General features: G+C 40.4%; 1 long non-coding RNA gene across 1 annotated transcript in view; it reads left to right on the forward strand.

Annotated features, from left to right (window-relative positions):
• The window catches only part of LOC148755104 (uncharacterized), a 56,030-nt gene extending 34,959 nt beyond the window's left edge, over positions 1-21,071 (forward strand). The window contains exons 2-4 of the long non-coding RNA XR_016019305.1: positions 15,242-16,044; positions 20,166-20,231; positions 20,328-21,071. This is a non-coding gene — a long non-coding RNA (uncharacterized LOC148755104). The remainder of the gene's footprint in view (positions 1-15,241; positions 16,045-20,165; positions 20,232-20,327) is intronic.
• Positions 21,072-22,648: the final 1,577 nt, after the last annotated feature.

Below are 22,648 nucleotides of genomic sequence, written 5' to 3' on the forward strand. Positions count from 1 at the left end.
AGTATGTACTTAACAGGGTTGTGATGTAAGAAGTTGACAGTGAAGCACTTAGAAGAAAGAGCTTGGTCTGTAGTAAGAACTCAATAAATGTCAGCCATTATTATTACTAATGTGTCACAAACTCAGGGTACCCCAGAATTTACTGGATTTCTGCTTCCTCTTCAATGCAGATCCAATTCACTCTTGGGTCCAATTTAACTTGGGAATTACATGTAAGACTTTCCTAATTAAAGGGCTTTGGTCAAAAGACCACTTTTGTTAGCAGGTGAGAAAGGAAGCCAGGCTATACTGAATAGACCCCTCATCACTGACATTTCATGCAGCGCCATGAAGCCTAGCCCTGGGTAAAACCGAGAGACAGACCAAAATTGCTTACACAGAGCTGCTCCCCTCCACCACCCCACCATCCCCACCAGGCCCGGGCATCTGTGGCAGCCTGCCACCATCAGTCATTCAGCAGGTTTGCAGTGAATTGGGGAGTAAGGGCCAGCTGAGGCAGGGATGCCCATGGCTTGGGGCTGGTGGGGAGGAGCCAGCAAGAGAAGCAGAGAAGAAGGAGGTGGGCCTCAGTGCTAGAATTCATCTGAGCAGATCATGGGCAGTGGAAAAGCATTTTATATACAGTAAAGGGCCACCCAAATGTTAAGGGGTTTTATTATATAGTTATTACTACTGTTCCTTCAAAGTCCAGTTGTTTAGTATCGATATAGCAAGCAGCAGAGCAAAGGAATCCAAAGAGATCTGAGTTTGTACCATCTTGGTGACTAACACGTGTGACTTCAGGCAAGTACCACCGACTTACAGAGGCTGATTTGGTCCAAGAGAGCAGGGTCTTTGATGGGCTGAAAGTGATAACACAAAATGCCTGGCCTGTAGCAGACAGAGGCAACCAAGGTTGCTTTTCCTTTCTTTCTGGTGAAGACACGGGGTGCTTTTTTTTTTTTTTTTACAAGAAAATGTAACCACATAAAGCTAGAAAACAAGACGGTGGCCCCAGGGAAGGCTTCAGTAGTGGAATATTTTCATAGCATCTCTTCTCTCTTCAAAGACCATGCAGAGAGGGAATATCTATTTCAGTGTGGTTCAGACTTTAGCAGCGGTTGCTTGCAAAAAGTAGTGTTTGGGAATGTTTTCAGTATGCGGAGCTCTTTTGCTGACCTGGGTCCTGTCTCTCCGGACTCCACCCAGCAGGAGCCTCCAGGTGTGTGCTGACGCGCAGAAGCAGCTTGCCAAGGAAGCTCAGGGCTCCGGGGGCCTCAGCGCCAGGCTTTTTGTGTTGGCTGGAATGCTTCCCGTGGCAATCAGTGACCACAGAAGACAACCCCCGCAGGCCAGGGAATGAGGAGGGGTGTCCAGGGACTGTGGGAGCATGCTACTCAAGTCCACCTGACACAGCCAGCGTTCCTCATGGCTCCTCACGTGTCCCCTTGTCTAGGCTACTTCCAGGCTTCCAGTCAGGTTGGTCTAGGAGCTGAGAAGCTGTTTGCAAAATCTCCTACACCCAGGAGGCCAAGGCCAGGCATTTGTCAGATGTGGGGGTGGGATTCTGTGGAGGTTGACAGGATTTATTATTCCACCATCGACTTGATTGGCACCTCTCTAAGCTCTGACCTTATTCCCTGGTGCTTCAGTTGTACTAACACCACCACCTCATGGACAGACCTACTCACTACAAATAGATGACATTGATTTTTTTTTTTTTTCAAGTCAGTGCTTTTCTCCTAGAAAATGAACTCTTCTCATGACATTGCTTCAACATTCTAGGCCCATGGGGGTGCCAGGAAGGAAGCACAGACCAAAAAAAATATCCATAAGGGATATGAGCAGATTAAACCCATAGTCCCAGAGACTATACACAGGTTGTATGTGTGTGTGTGTGTGTGTGTGTGTGTGTGTGTGTGTGTGTGTGTATGCAATATGAATGAGATATGGGATATATGTATATACATATATTTATGAGATTTGTGTGTTGTATACATGTGTGCATGAGCTCCAGCTAATCTATATTCAACACATCTATTTTGATTTACTTAAAATAAATATTTACATAAATATTTCTTTATTTGAATATATCATATAAATGTTAGGTTGGCGCAAAAGTAACTGCATTTTTTGCAATTATTTTTAACCTTTTAAACTGCAATAACTTTTGCAGCAACCTAGTATCGTATATTTATTCCTGAGCTATCTTTAGGTCAGCCTTGAGATGCTTCTTTCTGCCCTTCATACACTTCTCAGGCTTCATACTGTATGATTTTTTCTCTACCCCAAAGTATAATTTTTTCTTTTTTTTTTATAATTTATTGGGGTGACAATCGTTAGTAAACTTACATACATTTCAGGTGTACAATTCTGTATTACATCATCTATAAATCCCATTGTGTGTTCATCACCCAGAGTCAGTTCTCCTTCCATCACCATATATTTGATCCCCCTTACCCTCATCTCCCACCCCCCACCCCCCTTACCCTCTGGTAACCACTAAACTATTGTCTGTGTCTATGAGTTTCTGTTTCTCATTTGTTTGTCTTGTTCTTTTGTTGTTTTTGGTTTATACACCACATATCAGTGAAATCACATGGTTCTCTACTTTTTCTGTCTGACTTATTTCGCTCAGCATTACACTCTCAAGATCCATCCATGTTTTCACAAATGTTCCTATATCATCTTTTCTTACTGCCGAATCGTATTCCATTGTGTATATATACCACAACTTCTTTATCCATTCATCTATCGAAGGACATTTTGGTTGTTTCCATGTCTTGGCCACCGTAAACAAAGCTACAGTGAACATTGGAGCACACGTGTCTTTATGTATAAATGTTTTCAGATTTTTTTGGGTACATACCAGGAGAGGGATTGCTGGGTCATATGGTAATTCTATTCGTAATTTTTTGAGGAACCTCCACACTGTCTTCCATAACGGCTGCACCAGTCTGCATTCCCACCAACAGTGTATGAGGGTTCCTTTTTCTCCACAGCCTCTCCAACACTTGTTACTATTTGTCTTGTTGATGATAGCCATTCTGACTGGGGTGAGGTGATATCTCATTGTGGTTTTGATTTGCATTTCTCTGATGATTAGTGATGTTGAGCATTTTTTCATATGTCTATTTGCCATTTGTATGTCCTCTTTGGAGAAATGTCTCTTCAGGTCCTCTGCCCATTTTTCAATTGGGTTGTTTGTTTTTTTGTTGTTGAGGTTCATGAGTTCCTTGTATATTTTGGATATTAGCCCCTTATCGGAGGCACTGTTTGCAAAAATCTTCTCCCATTCAGTTGGTGGCCTCTTTATTTTGTCGATGGTTTCATTTGCTGTGCAGAAGCTTTTAAGTTTCATATAGTCCCATTCGTTTATTTTGGCTTTTACTTCCATTGCCTTTGGAGTCAAATTCATAAAATGCTCTTTGAACCCAAGGTCCATAAGTTTAGTACCTATGTTTTCTTCTATGCAGTTTATTGTGTCAGGTCTTATGCTTAAGTCTTTGATCCATTTTGAATTACTTTTGGTACATGGTGACAGCAGTCCAGTTTCATTCTTTTGCATGTGGCTTTCCAATTCTCCCAGCACCATTTATTGAAGAGGCTGTCTTTCCTCCATTGTATGTTTTTAGCTTCTTTGTCAAAAATTATCTGTCCATATTTATGTGGTTTTATTTCTGGGTTCTCAATTCTATTCCATTGGTCTATGTGTCTGTTTTTCTGCCAATACCATGCTGTTTTGATTATTGTAGCCCTGTAGTACAAGCCAAAGTCAGGAAGTGTGATACCTCCATATTGTTCTTTTTTTCTTAAGATTGCTTTGGCTATTCAGGGTCTTTTGTGGTTCCAAACAAATCTGATGATTTTTTGTTCTATTTCTTTAAAAAATGCCATTGGGATTTTGATGGGGATTGCATTGAATCTGTATATTGCTTTGGGTAATATGGCCATTTTAACTATGTTGATTCTTCCAATCCATGAGCACGGAATGTCTTTCCATTTCTTGGTGTCTTCTTCAATTTCTTTCAAAAATGTCTTATAGTTTTCAGCATATAGGTCTTTCACATCCTTGGTTAAGTTTATTCCTAGGTATTTTATTCTTTTTGTTGCAATTGCAAAAGGAATTGTTTTTTGTACTTCTTTTTCTGAGATTTCATTGTTAGTATATAGGAAGGCAATGGACTTTTATATGTTGATTTTGTAGCCAGCAACTTTACTATATTCGTTGATTGTTTCTAATAGCTTTTGGTGGAGTCTTTAGGGTTTTCTATATATAGCATCATGTCATCTGCAAAGAGTGATAATTTACCTTCTTCATTCCCAATTTGGATGCCTTTTATTTCTTTCTCTTGCCTGATTTCTCTGGCAAGGACTTCCAACACTATGTTGAAAAGCAGAGGTGATAGGGGACAGCCCTGTCGTGTTCCTGAATATAGAGCAAAGGACTTCAGTTTTTCACCATTAATTATGAGATTAGCAGAGGGCTTGTCATATATGGCCTTTATTATGTTAAGGTATTTTCCTTCTGTACCTATTTTATTAAGTGTTTTAATCATAAATAGATATTGTATCTTGTCAAATGCTTTTTCTGCATCAATTGATATAATCATATGATTTTTGTCCTTTATTTTGTTTATGTGATGTATCACATTGATGGATTTGCGGATGTTGAACCATCCTTTGCCCCGGGGATGAACCCCACCTGGTCGTGATAAATAATCTTTTTAATGCATTGTTGTATTCAATTTGGCTAGAATTTTATTTAGGATTTTTGCATCGGTATTCATCAGAGATATTGGTCTGTAGTTTTCTTTTTTTGTGCTGTCCTTACCAGGTTTTGGCATCAGGGTAATGTTGGCCCCATAAAATGAGTTAGGGAGTACTGTCTCTTCTTCATTTTTTGGAAGAGTTTGAGCAGGATTGGTATTAGATCCTCTTTGAAGGTTTGGTAGAATTCACTAGTGAAGCCATCTGGTCCCGGACTTTTGCTTTTGGGAAGATTTTGGATGACTGATTCAATTTCGTTACTGGTGATCGGTCTGTTTAGATTTTCCACTTCTTCATGGTTCAGCCTTGGAAGGCTATATGTTTCTAAGAACTTGTCCATTTCTTCTAGGTTATTGAATTTGGTGGCATATAGTCCTTCATAGTATTCTTGGATGATCCTTCGTATTTCTGTGGTGTCCGTGATAACTTCCCCTTTTTCGTTTCAGATTTTGTTAATTAGTGTCTTCTCTCTTTTTATCTTAGTGAGTCTAGCCAAGGGTTTGTCAATTTTGTTAATCTTTTCAAAGAACCAGCTCTTTGTCACATTAAGTTTTTCTATTGTCTTTTTGTTCTCTATTTCATTTAGTTCTGCTCTAATTTTTGTTATTTCCTTTCTTCTGCTGACCTTGGGTTTCACTTGTTCTTCTTTTTCTAGTTTTTTAAGGTGTAACATGAGGCTATTTATTTGGGAGTTTTCTTGTTTCTTGAGATAGGCCTGTAATGAGATAAATTTCCCTCTTAAAACTGCTTTCACTGCATCCCAAAAATTTTGGTAGGATGTATTTTCATTGTCATTTGTTTCTGTGTATCTTTTGATCTCTCCTCTAACTTCTTCTTTGACCCAGTCGTTCTTTAAAAGTATGCTGTTTAATCTCCATGTATTTGTGTTTTTTCCTGCTTTCTTTTTGCAGTTGATATCCAATTTCAAAGCCTTGTGATCAGAGAATATGCTTGGTATGATTTCAATCTTCTTAAATTTGCTGAGGCTGATTTTATGTCCCAATATATGGTCTATCCTTGAGAATGTTCCATGTACACTAGAAAAGAATGTATAGTCTGATGTTTTAGGATGAAGTGCTCTATAAATGCCAATTATGTCCATTTCATCTAATGTGTCATTTAGGGCTGCTATTTCGTTATTTATTTTCTGTTTGGATGATCTATCCATAGCTGTCAATGATGTATTTAAGTCCCCTAGTATAATTGTGTTTTGGTCAATTTCTCCCTTTAGTTCTGTTAGTAGTTGCTTGGTATATTTTGGTGCTCCATTATTGGGGGCATAAATATTGATGACTGTTATGTCTTCTTGTTGTATAGTCCCCTTCACCATTATGAAATGTCCATCTTTGTCTCTTGTTATCTTTTTCACCCTGAAGTCTGTTTCATCTGATATCATTATGGCTACACCTGATTTTCTCTGGGTACCATTTGCTTGGAGTGTCAATTTCCACCCTTTCACTTTGAGTCTATGCTTGTCCTTGTAGCTGAGATGTGTCTCTTGGAGACAACATATGGTTGGGTTCAATTTTTTGATCCAATCTGCTACTCTGTGCCCTTTTATTGGTGAGTTCAGTTCATTTACATTTAGGGTGATTATTGATATGTGAGGATATCCTGTCATTCTATCTTTAGTTTTCTGGTAAGGCTGTGTCTCCATTGTTTCTTTGCCTTTTTGTTGTTGTCTATTATTTCTGTGTGGTGGTATTCTATGATGTTTCCTTCTGTTTCTTCTTTTATTACAGTATATATTTCAGCTCTGAATTTTTTTTGAGTGGTTACCCTTAAGTTTGTGTAAAAGAAAGTTTGATATTTAGAATATTCCGTTTTCTTTAGCACGCTTACTTTCTCCATTCCCGTATTCCGGTTCAGGCCTTTACTCTGCGCTTTTTTATGTTTTGGTTGCCACAAATTGTCCCTGTTGATGGTGGTCGAATAGCCTCCGTTAGTATTTCTTGTAGTGCAGGTCGTGTATTAGAAAATTCCCTCAGCTTCTGTATGTCTGGAAAGGTCTTTATTTCTCCATATCTAAAGGATATCTTTGCTGGATATATTATTCTTGGCTCATGATTTCTCTCTTTCAATAGTTTGAATATTTGGTTCCACTCCCTCCTGGCTTGTAGAGTTTCTGCTGAAAAATCTGATGATAATCTAATGGGCTTTCCTTTGTAAGTTACTGTCTTGTTTTCCCTGGCTGCTTTGAGGATTCTTTTTTTGTCATTGATTTTAGAGAGCTTCAATACAAGGTGCCTTGGAGAAGGCCTGTTGGGATTGAGGTAATCAGGTGTTCTATTTGCTTCTTGGATTCGAGAGTCCAGTTCTGTCCACAAATTTGGGAAGTTCTCATCGACAATTTGTTTGAATATATTCTCTGTTCCCTTCTCTCTTTCTTCTCCTTCTGCTATGCCCATTATTCTTATATTGCTCTTTCTGATGGAGTCAGAAAGTTCTTGTAGAGTTCTTTCATTTTTTTGAAGTCTCAAGTCTCTTCTTCCATCTGTGTAATTTCCAGGTTTCTGTCTTCAATGTCACTGATTCTTTCCTCCATCTGGTCAACTCTACTACCTAAGCTGGTTATTTCGTTCTTAATTTCTTCTATTGAGTTCTTAATCTCCAGAAATTCTATTTGGTTCTTTTTTAAAATTTCAATCTCTTTCGTAAAATGCTCATGCTGTTCTTTGATTGTGTTTCTGAGTTCATTTAACTGCCTATCTGTGTTTTCTTGCATCTCGCTGAGTTTTTTCAGAACTGCAATCTTGAATTCTCTGTCATTTAAGTCACATATTTCTGTATCTTTAAGTGCCTTTTCTGGAGATTTTTCACTTTCTTTCTGAGCTATCTGGTTGCCTTGGTTATTCATGGCAATTACTGATTTACTATTTCTCTTCCTAGACATCTACAGGAGTGGCTTCTGCAACAGGTTGATATGAAGCAGTCTTTCTTTTGTTTTCCAGTACTTGTTGGTAGAATGTTTTATTTTTTCTCCAACTGCAGCTTATTTTTCTTCTCCCACACGGTAGTGCTATGTTTTCTCTGCACTATTCCAGCTTCTCACACAATGGGGGAATTCCCTGGGAGACGGGCTTCTCCTCTGTTAATAGTTCGTCTAGGTCACAGGGCACAGTGTCCCGGTGGGTATGTGGAGAGCTTTTGATGTTCCAAAGCTCTTCCAGCTCCTGATTCAGAGCCCGTATGTTTCAGCAGTTCTGTTTACTCCTGCAGGGATCCGCCCAGATAGGTGGGGTCAGGGGCGGGGTGAGTTTTGAGAGGTGGCCCAGAGCAATGGCGGTGACCATTACCACTGCCAGTCCTGCTTCCACAGCTCCCTCCCCTTTGCCGGAACTAGTTGGGCTGCGAATTTGTGTCTGTGGTCCACAGTTCTCAGAACAGCAAATATTCTGTTCTTTTGATCTGACACTGCTAGTGTTCCACTTCTAGCACGGGGCAGGTTGGGGCAGGTCGGGGCAGGGCGAGCTCTGGGAGGGTAGGGAGGGGGGCGGCTAGTCTCAGTGCCTAAGGCTTCCGTTCTCTGCTCGGCAGTGAGGACTTAAACCACCGTTTTCAGCCTTTTTCCCCTCAGTCTTTTCTCCAAGGTCTCTGCCGTGAGCGTTGGGTTCAGCCATGTTATATGCTGCCCTCTCAGCCCTGTGGGCCATAAGCGGAGCCCTAGCAGTCTAAGTTCTTCCCTCTCCCGCAGCTGCGGTAGTTCCGGGAAGCAGCGAGCTCGGAGCACTGAGCTAGGTCTGCGTCCTGCGCTGGTGCGGCTCCGTCTCCGCGCTTCTCCCTTCCCCTGCTCGCACGATTCACCCACCTTTAGGTGAATTCAGTAGTGGGCCTCTTCGTCTTGCCTGTCCACTGTGCAGGGAGTCCTTTGTGGAGTTATTGTTGTTCGATTAGTTGTAAATTCCAGGGGAGCTGTACAGAGGCTCACCTCATGCCTCCATTTTGATCGAATCTATCCCCTAAAGTACATTTTAACTTGACTTCACTGGGATAAAAATTACTCTGCTTCAGGATGCATATCAGTAAAAGTGGTTAATGGTGGGCATTAATAAGAGACATAGAACATCTAACCCAGGCTTGGCATGTGCAGGCATTTAATAAATGGTGTGGGTGGAGCTGGGTCAGGTGAGTGATGAGGCAGTGATTGCTCTTGTGGAGCAATAGAGTTCAAGTGTTTGATGTGCCCAAGGTCAGTGACACTCAGGAGGACCCCACTCTCCTTGCCCTCCAGGAACAACCTGGTTAACATCTCTGACTTCCTGTGCCTCAGTTAGTAGAATGACTTAACTAATCAGAGCCTTGGAACTTGATTCCCAAGTGTCTCTACTGCTGATAGTTCTTTGGCATTGTTAAAATAAACAGAAGATGGAGAGGCAAAGCATATGTAACGTCTGATTATTTGGCAAAGAACTGAGAGAACCTGTCAGTGTTTCGGGATGTCTAAACAGAATTCTCCCCCTTGCACAGATCCCTGTGCCTGGGGTAGGTTGCAGACAACTTAAGCAGCATTTTTATTATGACGGAATAAATAACAAGGATTCCCATTTCATTCACTCTCCTTGCCCAGTTTGTACCAGTGAGCTCTGAGAGGAGCTTAGAGGGTGGGATATTGCAGAAGAAACTTCATTCTGTTTCTAGTCCTCTCACTTTGGTTAGAAAGTGAGAAATTACCAGGCCAAGAACTTTGTGTAATCTACTAACCAGCCCATGGTAGCACAAACAGTATACTGTGGTACAGAACACACACCAGAGACCAAAGTTGTAGGTGAACTTGTCCAAGGTTAAAACCTTACCATGACTCAGTTTCCTCATCTGTCCAGTGAGGTTAATCTCAGTGATCCTTCAGTTCTCTTTCAGGGTTAACCATCTCTAATCCTAAATTTAGAAACAGTAAAAAGTTTTTAAATGAACTGATGATAATGATAATCCTACTAGAGTTGTTAGAATAATGACACAGAGGATCTAAAACAGCAGAAAATCAAGAAAGTATTTATGTTTGATTCGGAAATTAAGATTGACCGTCCTTGTGTCATATCAAAATATTGATTGTTTTGCAGAGAACTAAGTGGATCTGAGGAGATTAAAAATGAATGTTCATAGTAGTTTATATTCTACTACTACTAATGGTGGTCAGCCAAGAGCGGACAGAATATGTACCTCAGGGAATAGAAGTCATTCACTGGTTTGACAATTAGCACCCAGCCCCAACCCTGAGAGAGAGCACTTCTCACATTTAGTGTGTCTGCCACTCACAGGGCATGTTAAGTTGCAAATTCTGGTTTGGTAGGTCTGAGGTGGAGCCCAAGGTTCTGCATGTCTAACTTGCTCCCTGGGGAAATCAGACATGTGTGCAGAAAAATAGGTGTCCTCCATACAGTGTTTTCTGCTGGCTGTTGAATGAGAAGTCCAGATTTTAAATGCTCTTGTGGTTCAGAGGATGCGGGCAGCCCCAAATATTAAAGGGGGAGACACAGCTATCTTAAAAGAAGAGGAAGGTCAAACCAAGTCTGAGAAGAGAATGTTGCTGTGGTTAAAATGCTTGTGGATCATTGAGAATTAACTATTACGGGAAAGGGAGGGAAGAGAAAAGGAGTTTCACCGGCGGCAGGAACTGAGTGTTATGCTGACTGCAGTGCTATTGAAATGCAGTGATGGTCCTGAAACCCAGAGACCCTCATCTCAAGGCTCTGGCCTTTCTGTCCTTTGAATTGAGGTTTGCCTTTGACTTAATGGAACAATTTTCTTCTAGTGCCACAACAGCCATCTCATTCCAAGATGGATTGCAATGTGAACTGACCTTTTTCCATTTCACGTCCCAAACCACAGCACAATTAGTTTCTAAATAAATGCCAATGGCTTCTGGGGGATGCTCTGAATGCAAGGCTAGAATACTAGTCGCCAGCCCCAAAGAGTATCTACATTGGCTGTTCCCCTAAAAGGGCTCAGAGGTTCTGGTTGCATCCATTGTATTTAGACACCCTGTATTTTCTGACAGGCATCAATGCTACTGAGCCTTCCTTAAACATTTTTGATGCAAAGTGGTTTAAAAGACAGAAAGAAGATGGAGTTTGTTTTGAAGGTCGACATATGTTTTAAGGTAAACACAGATTACCTCTGCCACAAAACAGTTGTGCGTGCTCTTATAAGCTGATGATCTTTTTGTTTTGACAGCCCCCAATCATGTAGAGAAGACTTCCCTTTCCACCCATCCTTCCATCTGAGTGAGGACAGATGTTATGAGTTGAATTGTGAATTCATATGTGGAAATCCTAACCTCAGTACCTCAGAATGTGGCCTTGTTTGGAAATAGGGTCATTGAAGATGCAATTCATTAAGATGAGGTCATACTGGAGCATGGTGGACCTCTAATCTAATATGACTAGTCCTTATACAAGGGGCAAATTTGGACACAGACACACACATAGGGAGAACGCCATGAGAAGACGAAGGCAGATGTTAGGATGATGCATCGTCTACGAGCTAAGGAACACCAAAGATTGCCAGCAAAACACCAGGAGCTAAGGAAGAAACATGGAACACATACTCCCTCATAGCCCCAAAGAAACCAACCTGCCAACACCTTGAGCTCAGGCTTTTAGTCTTGAGGACTGTGAGACAATACATTTCTGTTGTTTAAGCCATTCGGCTTATGGTACTTTGTTATTTCAGCCCTAGGAAACTAATACAACAGATGGATAATAGAATTAGGTATCAATAAAATTAAAATTAGGTTTGGAAAAAATCTTTTCACTTCTGTGAAATGAGGAAATTTGAGCAAGTGGTTAATGAGATCCCTTGCATTCAAGGAAGGTAAAACATTCTGTGATTCTCTGAGATTCTGATATATTGACCAACCAAATACCATTTTGTGGATAATTCCTGCCAAGTGAGAGCTGAGCACTCAGAGGAGGTACAACTGTTGGAAGAGACAGTTCAACCAACTACTGTGTTTCCCCCAAAATAAGATCTAGATGGACCATCAGCTCTAATGCATCTTTTGGAGCAAAAATTAATATAAGACCCAGTCTTATTTTAATATAAGGCCCAGTCTATAATATAATATAATATAATATAATATAATATAATATAATATAATATAATATAATATAATATAATATAATATAATATAATATAATCATATAATACAATACCGGGTCTTATATTAATTTTGGTCCAAAAGACGCATTAGAGCTGATGGTCCGGCTAGGTCTTATTTTCGGAGAAACACAGTAAGTAACCAGATGGAACTTCAGTCACATGGGGACCTCAGATGCTAACCAGAGATTGGACCATGTCTGGGTGAACGGGGCCCTGGTAGCAGAGGGCAATCTCTGCATATAGCTAGAATGAGCGAGGCACAGCTGGCAGTGGCCCCAGGCTCCTCCTGCAGGCCGGGCAGTCTGGACGCAGCAGTGAGTAGTCAGGCTAAGAGCGCTGGCCTGAGTTTCTAACCTCCAGTCAGCAGAGGGCTAGGAAGACCAGTTCGCAAACCACAATGGGCAATCTCATGCTGTTCAGGAATATTTGTGAAAGGAAACCCTTGGTAAGTTGGCAGGTAGGAACCCAGATTCATCATAATTTGGGTGTTGAAAGAAAATGTGACCTCATGTTGTAGTTATTGGCAGGTGGCATGTGGGCATTTAGGTTACATGTTCACCATGAACAGGACAGAGCAGAGGCCATTCTATGCTATTCATTACTGATTTTTCTAGGCAGTGCCTTGCACATTGTAGATGCCCAATTTGTTGCATGAAAGGACAATGCAGTAGGAATTTGTTCCAGGAATAGGGAAAACAACCATTTTAGTAATTAAGGCCATGTTACCCGTTTAGATGCAAGTTTAATTAGCTGTTTATTTGAATTAATTTTATTGTCATCATATTGGTTATATTATTTAGTTCCTCTTGGTGAAGGATAATGTGTGTGACCACAAAGGTTAGGTTAGCAATTGAAGTGTTTGATTGGAGAGTCAGGGTTAAGCTTTCCCATGTCATTAGTCAACAAATACTAATCAACAATCTGATATGTGCAAAGCACTGTACTAGACACTTGTATTCAAAGTTCATGGTCACATATAAAGTGGTCAATGATTAGTGCTCAAAATAATACAGTAAGCAGAATTCCATGTTCCCTGAACAAACATTGTTTTTTTCTCTCTGTTCTTGTGCTCAGGCTTCCCTCCCCCCTCCCTCAATACCCTACCTTACAAAATGTCCCTCGTCCTTAAAGGCCTATCTCTCAAATTATGTATACCCTAGTTTCTACAGGTCTGCTTAATTGGAAGAATCCTTCCTCTGTATACCCCGTAACTCATCACAGGTCTCTCATGGATTTTATTTTCTACCTGGTATTCTAGCTAATAGCTATTTGTCTTATTCTTCTTACTAAATTGTATGTTCCCTGACGTGGTGGATTGAATAGTGTCCTTCCCAAAATTCGTGTCTACCTGGAACCTCAGAATCTAATCTTATTTGGAAATAGGGTCTTTGCAGATATAACTAGTTAAGAATCTTGAGATGAGATCATCCTGGGTTTAGGGCAGGCCCTAAATCCAAGGACTGATATCTTTATAAGAGAAAGGAGAGGGAGATTTAGACATAGACAGACAAAGACAGGCAGAGATTAGGGTTATGTTGCCACCAGCCAGGGAAAGTCAGTAGCTGAAGTAGCCAGAGTTAAGGAAGGCGTCTCCCCTGTGGCCTTCAGAGGGAAAATTGCCCTACTGACACCTTCATTCCAGACTCAATCTCCAGAACTGTGAGAGAATAAATTTCTGTTGTTTTAAGCCACGAAGTTTGTGGTAATTTGTTTTGGCAGCCCCAGGGAATTAATACACCTGAGTATCACTTATGATTTACCTTTGAATCCCCTCAAACTTGCTCATAAGCATTTGTGAAAATACTACATTTGCAAGTCATTAATCTCAGTTTGTGGTTTTTTGTTTTTGTTTTTTTGGGTTTTTTTTTTTTTTTTTTTTTTTTTTTTTGCCATTGTGACTAAAGAAGCACTTGTTCAAAATTTAAAAAGCATCAAGGACCAAGCAAAGTCAAATTATATTAATTAGTTGTATTTTCCCTGATGTCTATCCTGGGAAGTACACATGCCTTTTGTGTGCAAAGGAACTAAGCAAGACTGCTTGGATGCGGGTATGAGCAGTGGGCCTGCTGAGTGCAAATAACTACCTGAGGCCCCACACTCATAGCAAGATGGGCTTCCAGGAGATTATAGACCCACTCACTACAGCTCTGAGTGATGCAGAGAAACTCCAGTTTCTGGATTCCTAGCTGGCCTCTCAAAGGGCATTTGGACAAGATGGTGTTTCCCCAACAGCCACGCAAAGCACATCCAGAAATTTGTAGCTAAGGATAACCTTATGTCCAGGTAGAAAAAGCTTTGTCATCCGTTGAGGGTACCTGCCTAAGAGGTCTCCCCAGAGGACACAGGAGTTGGAAGGTCGGGACTGATTATTTATTTCTTTGGGTTAAGCATTAGCTCTCCAACCCTCCTGTTTCGAATACATAAGCACCTTTGGGAGATCTGCCCAGAAACCCATTAATAGTGGCTTTCAATTTATCAAATAAAATTTGTAATAACTAATGTATATTGAGTGCCTACCCCATGCCAGGAACTGTATTACAAATGCTTCCATGTATTTGATCGTTAAATTCTCATGGCAAACCTACAAAGTAGGTATTTAAATCCCCATTTCACAGATGAGGAAACTTGTGCCTACAGAGGTGAAATAACTTGCTCAAGGTCACACAAACAGTCAGTTGTGCTGGGTCTCAAGCCCTGTTGGTATTTCTGCCTCCAAAGCCCAGGCTGCTAGCCCAAGCTACTATTGCTTTTCAAAAGACATCTCTGCCTCAACAAAAGCATGAGTGCCTATGGGGGGCTTTGGTCATAGGAAGGAAAGGAGAAAGCACAGAAAAGGGCAGCTGCCAAAGACCAGCTTTACAATTTCTTCCATATCTGGTCCCCCTCGGGATGCACAAGGGCTGTTTAAAGCAGAGTCGTTTGGAAATTCAGTAGTAGCTGATTGCATTCTCTAAGCAAGTCCCAAGGCACATGGTAACCCTGTCTCCTATGCTGAGAACACATCCCCTTAGATTCTTGCACTGGAACCGGGATGTGACACTGCCCTGCTTCATTTTGCTCAGCCTTTTCCCAGTGTCCTAGTCAACCACAGTGATGAGGTTTTGTGCTCCAGGGGTTAATTTCTCAGGTGAAAGGTAGAAGAGACTCCGTTTTGGTGAGAGCAGGGAGAGCAGCCTTCCAAAGCTTCCTTCTCCTGTCATTTTCCTCATTCCAATTTAAATGTTCTACCCTTGTCCCTCTCTTTCCCATTTGTAACTATTTGTATGATGGGTGCAATGTTATTATTCTATTATTAGTCACAAACCATGGGCAAATCACTATTTCAACTGATAGTGCTTAAAAATTATTACATCGACTTCTCTACCATATTTATCATAGTAATGCTTTTCCCCAGGTCCCTCAAGATAGAAGAAAATGAAAGGCCAGCACGGTTTCAGTCCAGAACCTGCCAGCATAGGGCTGTTCCTCTGACTTCTGCCTCAGTGGTATTTCCTGGAGCCGCAAGTTATGTAATGCTTGCATGGTGATATCTGACCTGTCTATCTATTGTCCCCCAAGGGCCACTGGAGCTCTCTGATTCAAACACAAGTTCATGTGAAACCAAAGAGAAGGCAGTTATGCTGTAGGGCACCACGCAGCTGTGCTTTTCCATGTTTGCCCAAAATGGCTTCCAAGGGTACCAGTGACCACCACAGTGCTCTGTTTTGAGTAAGCAAACTCCATTTTAACCACAAAGGGCTCGAGCGTTGTGGCCCTGTACGTTATCAGTATCAAGGCGCTTCTTTCTCAATCTGGGCATCCCAATGTGGGAGTGCACACTCACCAGCATAGATTGCTGGTGCTTTTGTTGGCAAGGCTGAGGCCATTGTTCCCAGGATGGAATGGAAATGCCACCTGCATTGCCATTCAGAAAGCTACTGCCACTCTGTCTTTGGTCTGGAGGGTAGCATTTTGCTCCATTATGGGCATTGGTGGCGCTTGTTGAAAAGTCTTGTGCTTTGGAGTCTGAAGGGAGAGAAGAAATAGTCTATTCCTGTTAGAAAAACCATCTCAGAGGCCTGGCATTGTATTCTTATCAATTTTTAGTGTTCCTGGCTCTATCTCCACTGCATATCTGCTCTTGACCTCTTACACCAGAGAAATTAGGAGAAAGGAAGAGACTGAGGAAGCAACCAGCCCTCTCATACCAAGTTCCTGGTACGTCTTGAGTGTCTACTGCCTGAAAGGGAAGAATTGGTAAGGGCCAAAAGGAAAACCAGAGATGAAGGTAAAAGGAAGCCGACCCCAGCTGAACAGGCTAATTATTCTATAGCCCCGCCCTGTCCATGTTACCTTGGGGGTGGGGATTGGCAGTAAGTTGCAGTAACAGATAGAAGTCCAAGGGAACTGCACTATGTTTGGCTCTCACTGGTGTCTGGGAGCACCAGGCTTGGTGAGTCACCCACTCAGTGCCTTCCACTCCTCCAAGGGCTGTACCATGAGTGGCATGTTTCACTGGGTGGTAAGATTTATGCCAACAGATGATGTCACGACGCAATGTTGTTAAAAGATCATGCTGTGAAGCTGTTAGTGGCCACATTCCCATTGTCCAATTCAATTAAAAGCCTTTATTCTCATATGTGAAACTCAAGGGTGTCCACGGAAGTAGTTCTTATTGCATGACTCATCAGCAACAGTGGTCTGTAGGATTTTCCGGGTGACGACAAACTAATTTCTCATAGGATCTGGAGACTTGCTCATCGTTCTGCACCATCAAAATCTTTCTTACTCCAGAATCATCCCCTTTGACACATATATTTGACTTGACATAGCTCATCTTAAAAACGAAAATAAGACAAAAACTTTCTCTTGAACTTACGATCATATCCAACCATGACCCATCTCTCTGCTTGTCCTTAATAGTAAAATTCCTCAAAAGTTATGGATTATCACTATCTCTATTTTCTCACTTTTCATTTTCTTTCAACCATCTTCCTCATTCCCAGCTCTACGAGAACGGAGGTCAGTACCTCCACTACTTAATCCAGAGGTCAGTTCTCTGCTCCATTTTACAAAACTTCCCTGCGGCTATTGTCATAGTTTATCTCTCCCTCCTTGACACTTTTTCTTCTCTAGATCCCATGACACCACATTTTCTTGGTTTTCCTCCTACCACATTATTGCTTTTTCCCAGTCTCTGCTGCCTGGCCTCTTAATGTTAGAGTCCCCAGGATTGAATCTTCAGATCTCTTGTTTTCCCTTTCCTTTTCTTCCCTTTTCTTCTCTTCCTTTTCTTCTCTTCCTTTCCCTTTCCACCCTTTCTCTTTGTTCATCTCCTCTCCCATTTGCTCCCCCTTCTCTCTATTCTTTCTACAGGTACAGTAGTCCCCTCTTATCCACTGCATGCACTGAAACCGTGGATAATGCCAAGCTGTACATATACAGTTTTTTCCTGTACATACATATCTATGATAAAATTTAATATATGAATTAGGCACAGTAAGAGATTAACAACAATAACCAATGATAAAATAGAACAATTATAACAACATACTGTAATAAAAGTTATGTGACTGTGGACTCTCTGTCTGTCTCTCTGCCTCAAAATATCTGATAACCAAGGGCCTGAGATTTCATCATGCTCCGCAGAATGACGTGCTATTTAAAAGGTATGAATTGTTTATTTCTGGAATTTTTTCATTTAATATTTTCTGACCAAGGTTGACCTCAGATAATTAAACTGCAGAAAGTGAAACAGCAGATAAGGGGGGACTACTGTAACCTCTTTCAGTCTCATATCATCTATACATTCATGACTCTCAAATCTATCTTTCCAGTCCTTATCTTTCCCCTAAGAATCAGACTCATATATACAACTGCCTATGTGACATCTCTGAATGGATATCTAATAGACATCCTAAGCTTAAATGTCCGAAATTAAACTCTTAATGTTCCTCCAAAGCCTACTTCTCCCCCCAGAACTCCTTTGTGAGGCAAGTGGCTTCATCATCTACCCAGTTTCTCAGGTCCAAAACTTCAGAATCGTTGATTCCTCTTTTTCAATCTGACCCCACATTCAATCAACCAGCCCTATTGGCTTTAACTTAATATATATCCCAGAATCGAATTACATCTCTTCACTTTCACTGCTACAGCCCTAATCCAAGTCATTATCTCCTTCCTAGACCTCAGCAAGAACACCTATCTCTGGGTTTCCACACTTCCCTACTATGACGCATTCTCTACCTAAGAGGCAACACAATCTCTTAAGAGTAGAAATCTACCATATCACTCCCTTGTCTAAATCTTGCTAATGGCTTCTAATCGTATCAGTGAATAAAATTTAAGCTACTTGCCATGTTATATAAGGCCCTACCTGACCTGACCCCTGTCCTTGCCTCCATTTTCAGCTTGTTCACTATGCTTAGTTACGTTGGCCTTTCTTTCTAGCCCTCAGATATCCCTGGCTCGTTTCTGTCTCAAGGTCTTTGCACATGCTGTTCCTTCTGTCTGGAATGCTTTTCCCCCTGACCTGAGCATAATTAACTCTGCACGATTCAATTCTCAGCTTCAGTATCAACCTGTAAGAGAGAACTTCCCTGACCATACAGTTTAAAGCAGCTCCCAAACAGAGGTATTCTTTATCTCATTACACTGTTTTCCTACGTGTCAATTAATACTCTACTTAAAATTATCTTTTTATTTGTTTATGGCTTATTTTTGTTTCCCTGCACTAGACCACATGACAGCAATCTTTTCTACCTTGTTCACTGCTGTTTCCCTAACTTATACTAATGCCTGACTCATATCACATGCTCAATAAATATTTGTGGTAAGTAAATGCTCCCACTGTAAGTTCTATACTGTGTTTCTGTTTCTGGTACGAAGCAACATGGTTTCTAAACCTGGCAGCACAGGAGAATTACCTAGACATATTTTTTTAATAATTCAGATTCTTGGGCCCCATCCAGGCTTTACTGAGGTGCTTTTGAAAGTGTCCTGACCTTTCCATTCACTCTGATGAAAAATCTTAAAATGGCAAATGTCGAAAACAGGGGATGATAATTCAGGCTCATGGAATTTGGGTTAAGTGGCTGTTGGAAACCACTAGATTACACTGGGGAGTGGGAATAGAGTGGGAGAAGATGAGAATCTGAACCCTGTGACATGGGCCCATCTGGCTATGGAAAGCCAAGGTCATTTTACCCACTTTGTAGCTAAGTGAGTCTGTGAATTACCAGGGCACCTAGGTATTAGTTCAAGAAAAACTCTTTACCTCGCCATGTCCTTCAGCTTCATGATATAGAACTCTGCTGTCCAATACAGTAGCCATGACTTAAATTTGAATTAATTGAGATTAAGGTATTTGAATTTGAATTAAATTTATTAAAATTAAAATAGAATAAAATTTAAAATTCCATTTCTCAGTCTCACTAGCCACATTTTAAGTACTCACTAACCACATGGGCTCATGTCTACAATATTAGATAGTGCATTTCCATCATTGTAGAATGTTCTGTTGGACAGACAATGGTCTAGAAAATGGGCTCCTGGGATGGTTTGGGCATCCACCTGCTGTTGTTACTGTTTTAAATGCCAGCATTGTCAGTGCTACATGGAACTAAGCTTTACCCTAGTTAAGCAATGGGTCTCTTGAGGCCTGGGAATTTCAGTTAAGCAGGTGAGAAGCTGATGAAAACAGCTTGTAAAAACATATGTCAGCAGACTTGCCCACACACAGAGGAGATGCACATTTTCTCAGAGACGTATCACTTTTGCCTCAGAGGACCTAGGGGAAAGCACATTTATGGAACAGGGAGGGCACTTCTCTTAACTTGCTCTCCTTCAAATCTGAGTTCAAGGTCACTTATGGGACTATCACCAAGATTTGTTAGGTAACTGTTTCTTGCATTTACGAGCTATATCTCAAGTGAGACTATCAGTCACTTTAAGGCAGGGGAAATGACTTATGCTCTTACAGTATTATCTCTCCCTCAGGATTTCACACACAAATGATAAACACTAGCACTTAGTCTAACTTACATTATAATTAGCTCTCTATATGCCTCTCTTTGTTTGCTTATGAGATTCTCAAGGGCAGGGATTATATTTTATTCCCTTCCCTGCAGCACCTGGTACTATGCATGATGCATGATTGTTTCTATACAAATATTCGTTAGATTGGATGGATATGTGGGTGGGTGGGTGGGTGGATGGATGGATGGATGGATGGATGGATGGATGGATGGATGGATGGATGGATTCAAACCCGCACTGATGGAAGATACCATGTTTTAGTGACATCATCATTTCTGCTGATACAACATTTTTCTTCTCAGGACTTCAGAGAAATTCAGCATTATTCTCTCTTCTAAAGATGAGGAGACATATCTTCCAAGTCAATAGTGAGTAGAAAAATGAGGGGACATTTCCCAATGTCATCACAGCATTCTCATGGGATTTCATCAGAAAAACTATTTCCATTTTCTTTTTTCTAATAGAAAACCCAGAGAAGGAAAGAACAAATCTAGCTGAAAAGGAAAACAAGGCAATAAAGAAATTCCATAAGAAATTGTGTATGTGTCATGTGAAACATGAAGGTTTCCAGAGCATTTTTTGTTACTCTTTTAAAAACCCAATGTTGAATGCTTATTATAGACTCTTCAGTCATCTATCCCCACCTCTTGTGTCTGGGGGAGAGGAGAATGAGACTGCTGCGTAACAGGGAGGCTCATGCAGTCACAAAAAACCAGGCCCAGGTCAGCTCTTAGCCACCTGGTAACAGAGGCAAGTTTCTTGGGGGCACGTTCATTATTTCTCAGTTGTATGCTCATGTCCATGAGGTTGGGACACTAAAGGGAAATCCAATAATGCTTATTCAGGAAATTGTGCACAGACTATTTCTCTCCTTTAGCATACTTTTACTTGTTAAATTAACAATTATACAAATATTAGTTAATTGTGATTTTTGTAATTATTTTCTGATTATGAAAATAATCCACATTCATTATAGAAATATGGAAAGATATAAAGTAATTACAGAAAGGTATGTATAAAGTAATTATAGAAAGGTATAAAGAAAACTAAAAGTGTTTATAACCCACCATCCTGAGTTGTCACTACATATATTTTAGTATATTTCCTTCTTGTCCTTCTTCTATGCATCTGTGAGGAAAATATGTAATTGTATCTTTTTATGAATAGTTAGAATCATGTTGTTCATACTTTGCTATTTGATTTTTATGTTTAACGATGTATTATTATGAGTATACCCATATGGTATTAAATACTATTTTCCGAAACAAGGTGGTATATTGCTAAAAAAAAATCCTTCTCTCCCCCCAAAATGTAGACACTACAACTAAAGTATTATTTAAGGGAAAATTTATGGCTTTAAGTTCTTATATAAGAAAGAAGAAAGGCTAAAAATTAATGAGTTAAACATCTAATTTAAGAAGTGGAAAGAGGACTAACAGAATTATTCCAAACAAGAAATTAAACTAAATTCATGAACACAGAAATGTTTTAGATTTGTCTACTGTATCTTTTTCTATTCTATAGTTTAAACTTTTTCATCCTTTTATTTTAGATGTGTCCCTTGTAAAGAACACTTAACTAGATATTTTAAATCTAGTTTGACATTTTGACTGTTAGCTGAGGCATTTAACCTATTTTCATTTAAATGTAGTCACTGAAATATTTTATCTCTATATCTTATTTTGTGGTTTGTAACTATCCTACTTTTTCTATATCTCTTCTCTTTTTTGCCTTTTTGAACTGATTTCTTCTCATTTTTCTACTAATTTGAAAGTTATACATCTAATCCTCTTCTCAGAGCTTATCCTAGAATGTTAACAAGCATACATAACTTATCATATTCTAAATTTAATCAATAAGTTTCCTTCCTTCTGAACATGACAATAACCTTAGAACACTTTAATTCTATTACCCTTTCCAATGTATATGCTATTGTTACTGTGTATTTCCTTTCTATTTGTATTGTTTTTATACAGTCTATTTTTTTATTTACTCATACACTAGCCACTTTCTTAGCTCATTATGCCATCCTTCATCTCAACATGCATATATGATACAAATATGTACAGTTTTATCTTTTTATCTGCTACCTCCCTGACCAGCTACATGCATCTTGCCTCTTAAGAGAGCTAGGTCCAGAAAGGAAACATTTTCTGGAAGTCAGTTCTAGATCTTCCAGCAGTTTATGTAAAGTCCTTATCCATGCATTGACTTTCCTATGCTTAAGCTCTCACCTAACACAATCTCGGTGCTTTAGAGATCGCGTATTCCCACCACCGTCTCTCTAGTCAGCTTTTCTCCATTTTCTATACCCTCCTTTGAAAAAGTAAATAGAAGAGCCATTTGCCTTGGAAGCTCTCCTGGTTACACTCTCTTCTTTCAGAAACTGCTGGAAATAGAGGATAAATTCAAAGATACTACATCACCCAAAGCTGTATGGAGACAGGGCCAGGTGCTTGCATCTGTCACATCCCTAAGCAAGAGCCTGCCAACTCTTACTGCAGGAGGATTTTTCATTTCAAAACCCTGAGCCAGCTTTGAAGTGGATCTCTGGCCTGGAGGCATTTTGAAGCATCCTAACATAAGGCAGGTGGCTGAAAAGTGTGTACAAACTCACCTGACACTGCCTTTGGCTTCCCTGAATGCAGAGTTGGCCTCAAGCTCCAAGCTTTCTCTGGGAGCCCATAGCATCCAACATAGGATAACAGAGGCCATCAGCACTGATTAGTTAGTAGGCCCCAAGCAAAAGTCTGACTGAGAGGCACTCATTTCCATTTGGATTATT

Source organism: Rhinolophus sinicus, chromosome 16, assembly GCF_057876585.1.
Source record: "Rhinolophus sinicus isolate RSI-liver-muscle chromosome 16, RSI-T2T, whole genome shotgun sequence".
Taxonomy (NCBI): Eukaryota; Metazoa; Chordata; class Mammalia; order Chiroptera; family Rhinolophidae; genus Rhinolophus; species Rhinolophus sinicus.